This window comes from Mus caroli, chromosome 19 (assembly GCF_900094665.2).
Source record: "Mus caroli chromosome 19, CAROLI_EIJ_v1.1, whole genome shotgun sequence".
NCBI classification, from domain to species: Eukaryota; Metazoa; Chordata; class Mammalia; order Rodentia; family Muridae; genus Mus; species Mus caroli.
In genome coordinates this window covers 2058319-2062674 of record NC_034588.1, presented here as the reverse complement: position 1 = coordinate 2062674, position 4356 = coordinate 2058319, and the positions used below count along the sequence as shown (strand labels likewise).

General features: G+C 46.9%; 1 pseudogene; it reads right to left on the bottom strand.

The window, feature by feature from the left end:
- LOC110285930 overlaps positions 1 to 2942 on the bottom strand; it is a 4855-nt pseudogene extending 1913 nt beyond the window's left edge.
- Positions 2943 to 4356: the final 1414 nt, after the last annotated feature.

The window sequence follows — 4356 nt, the reverse complement described above, 5'->3', positions numbered from 1 at the left end:
TGCTCTTACCCACTGAGCCATCTCACCAGCCCGGGCTTTTTCTTTTACAACTCCCTTCCCCAGCAGCTTCTTCTTAGGGCAAGGGCTAAACTACTCCTATTCTACTTCTCTTACTCTACTTCTACTCACGGCATGGGCTAAAACTCCTCACTACTCTATTTCTGGCTTCTACCTAGAGCAAGGGCTAAACAACAACTCACTTCACTACTCGCGACTCCTCCCCTTCTGGCTCCACCCCACCTCATCTGATCATTATTCACACACACTCCAGGCACGAGCTTAGGTTGTTCACAGATAGGCTGACAGGTCTGGATCAGGAGGAACTGTCCAGCCTGGCAGGCAGCCCACGCAAGCAGACTCACTGCGCATGCTCAGGCAAGGCAGTAAACAAGTGGGTTTCACGGGGCCTGCGGCCGCACCCACTTCCCACATCTCCCCCTTTTTGTTTTATTAGCAGCTCTGGGATCAACATCTGTCTTAGGTTGCCCCCACCGTGCCACATCCTTACCCGTCATGGGAGTGACGAACTCACTTTCACCATCCTGTCTTAGGTTGGTATGCGCACATGAGGGTCTTACCCGTCATTGATTACTGATCCAGCATGTTGAGCCAACACTGGGGGGGATGTTCCTGCTTCCAAGGCTGCCATAGCCTGCACTAAGGCTCGTTTATCAGCCCTGTGCCGCCTTCGCATATGTGCCATCCACCAAAGCATTCCTCCACACACAACAGTCAGCAGGAGCGCTCAAAAGGCTATCCCTCCCCAATTTTTTAAGAGTCCCACAGTTCCCTTGATGATCTCCAGCCATTGCTTTGCGTTGCAATCTCCACATGGGTGTTGTTCATGGCAACAATCGATGCTTGCAATTCCTTCATCTTTGTGTCGAGATCATGACTCCAATTTCCTAGCAGCATCGCACCAATTGCACATGACAGATTTGCAGCTCTGGAAAAATTCTGATACTGAACAGAGGTTACACACATTCTTGACATATGAGTCAAGCTCTGGCTAAGGGTGGCAATTGGTGAGGAGATTGTAAATTGGAATCTCCTTTTGAAATATCGAATAACGGGCATAACTCTGCATTGGGAAGATTACAATAGTGCCCAATCCAAATGATATCTCCTAACAATTTCTGAAAATCATCCAAGGTATGCATTTTATCCATCCTTAGTTCCAGCTTTAGTGGCTCGACAACAGCATCTCTCAATTTAGTTCCTAAATAGTGTTTTATGTCTGTCTTTTGAACCTTTTCTGGGGCTATCACCAAATTCCACTTCTCCAAGAGGTATTTAGTTAGGGTCCCAAATATCTCTTCCACTTCCACATTAGAGGAGCCACAAATCAAAATATTATCCATACTACGCTTTCCCTTTTTGCCTCCCTCATCTTTATAGAGGGGAGGAGAAGGCAACAGAGGGGCTGATGGTTCGGGCAGCCTACCGTGCCTCAACCTCCAGAGGAACATCCGACAACAGCTGTCGCTATCAGTCCTGTTGCTGTCACTAATAGACCCTTCAGAGCTAGATTCCTTCTTCTCTTTCTTAGCTTTGGTTTGTTGTCTAAGCTGTTTAGGCTTTCGGTGGCTAGCCTGAGAAGCAATCTCCTTATTGTACTTTCCACTGGCGTCCCTCAAGCACGCCCTGACCAAGATCCAGATGACTACCATTTTTACTGTCATTTTAATCGCAGTTGAACCTATGTTGCTGAAATTCCCTTCGTTTTTATTCCTAAGAACCTTAGTGCTCCGTCCCCTTTTTTTCCGGGGAACCTATCAGGCCTATGCTTTCTTTAGTTGCTGAAATTCCCTTCGTCTCTATTCCTGAGAACCTTAATGCTTCGTCCCTTTTTCTTGGGAACCTTACCTTCGTCTCTATACCTGAGAACTTTAATAATCCCTAATCCAGGAACCTAATAGTCTCTAACTGAGAACTTTAATGCTTCGTCCCTTTTTTCCCGGGAACCTTACAGGCCTGTGCTTTCTTTAAATACCATTGCTTATCAAAATTTCCTTACAGATGTTTACTAAAATTTCCTACCGCTGTTAACTAAGGTTTCCTTACCTCTGTTTATCAACATTTCCTTACCTCTGTTTACCAAAATTTCCCTACCGTTGTTTACTAAAAATTTTCCTACCGCTGTTTACCAAAAATTTCTTACTTACCTTTGCTGACCGACACAATGAGTTCCCCATTCCCAGACGGGCCACCATTTGTCGCAGGTCCTCTGAGCCGGTGGCTACAGAACGACACAGGCACCAAGTTGGGTTCATGCAGCAACTTTACTTCGGGCTTTTTCTTTTACAGCTCCCTTCCCCAGAAGCTTCTTCTTAGGGCAAGGGCTAAACTACTCCTATTCTACTTCTCTTACTCTACTTCTACTCACAGCATGGGCACTTCACTACTCTCGACTCCTCCCCTTCTTGCTCCACCCCACCTCATCCAATCAGAATTCACACACACTCCAGGCACGAGCTTAGGTCGTTCACAGATAGGCTGACAGGTCTGGATCAGGAGGAACTGTCCAGCCTGGCAGGCAGCCCATGCAAGCAGCCTCACTGCGCATGCTCAGGCAAGGCAGTAAACAAGTGGATTTCATGGGGCCTGCAGCCGCACCTGCTTCCCACACCTAGCTTCTTCTGACATAAAGGATAGCCACAGAGTTCGATGATGGACCGCTCATCCACAACGTCGCTGTAGTGAGCTGGTGTGATGAACATCCCACACTTCTTCAGGAATTCTTCTAAGACCTGCTCTGTGATGCGTACAGCTTTCCTTTCACACTCCACCTTCCTTTGTACAGCAGCTTCCAGTTCTGCTTGCCTTTTAAACGCATCTCCTCGTTTCAGGGCTCTGGTCTGTTTAGTACTGGTCGTGTCTCGGTGGGTGCTGGAAGCCCGGGTACTTGGGCCCAGAAAGCAAGGTACAGCAGAGTCGGCCATGGGAAATGCGGTCAGAAGCGAGGGGCAGGACAGCACATCCTCTGTGAGGTTCTACCTCGGCATGCTTCCCCAGGAACCGGGCTGGGGGCGGGCCCAGGGTGGGCGGGGCGACCAATTTTCATGTCTTAACTTGCTAAACAGGATGTCATTTGCCCACCTACATGTCTCTCTCTTCCTTCCTTCCTTTCCTTCCTTCCTTTTCTTTTTCTCTTCTCTTTCTCCTCCTCCTCCTTCTTCTGCCAAGTAGGATGCCAGTTCTCAGGGAGGTTTTGGGAACTTAAACTTCCCTGGACCACTATCCAAAATAGAAGTCTTATCTTATATTGGTGCAAGTGTCTCTCTTATGTTGGGGTCCATCCCAGGGGAGTTTATAAAAGCAAGTGCCATAAAAGCTCATACACAGGACCTAGGTGGTTGGTTCAGGTCCAAGCTTATTGTGGGTAACTATACAAAGCAGTTTTACTGACTTCTATCATGGTTGGTTTCCAAGGGCACAGAACATAACAGAATATGAAATCAACTTGGGCATGAGAAAATAGTAACAGCAGGAAAAACATGTTTCCTTATAACATTAGTAACAGCACAAAATGGCAGACTATTAAGGTAACTGTTACCTAGGCCTTAACATTCCATCTATGCCTTAATAGCTTAGCCAAGTATCATCAGAGAGAAAAGCCAGATTAACTAAGTCAGCTGGAAGAGGAGTTTGAGCCAGAGCAGCTGCGTTGAACCAGTCAGGTAGAATTCAGAAAGAACAAAAAAGGGTGAGCTTATTCAGGAGCAAGTCTCAGAGGCTCAAAACATTCTAGGCCGAAGTTAGATTGTACAGAGGCTAGAAGCTTCCAGGACTAGGCCTATGATAGCAGGTTGAGGCAGTGAGCCTCAGAGGCACCAATCATTCAGGCAAATAAAAAGTACTTTGACAGGAGCCAGTTGGGAATTAGAACATCATGGAAAATACATCATTCAGGAGCAGCGTGGTGAGGAAAAGGATCTCCAACAGGAGGGCACAGAGACGACCCAGATGTACCTGCAGGACTTAGACCCCAGACTCCTACAAGCCAATGAGTGGGACAGACACAGAGTATGCTTCAGTGGGGAGCTAGCGTCGAGGCAGCTGTGAGCAGTCTACCTTCCAGTAATCCTGAAAATGCTGCATGCAGCTCATGATCAGTTTGGTTGTGCTCAGTTCAGTTCCCATCTCTGCAACAATGCTTGAAAACACAAATCCAATAAGCAACAGAGAAAAACAGGAGAAGACAGGACAACATGATCAGAAAAAGAAAAACACCAAACAAACAAAACACCAGACGAACTCAGATTTAAGGTGGCCACCTTCACTCATACACTAAAACAAGGATAGTAGGACATCCCCTGTGCCCTAGAGACTGGGTATATAATCTCACCAGATCTC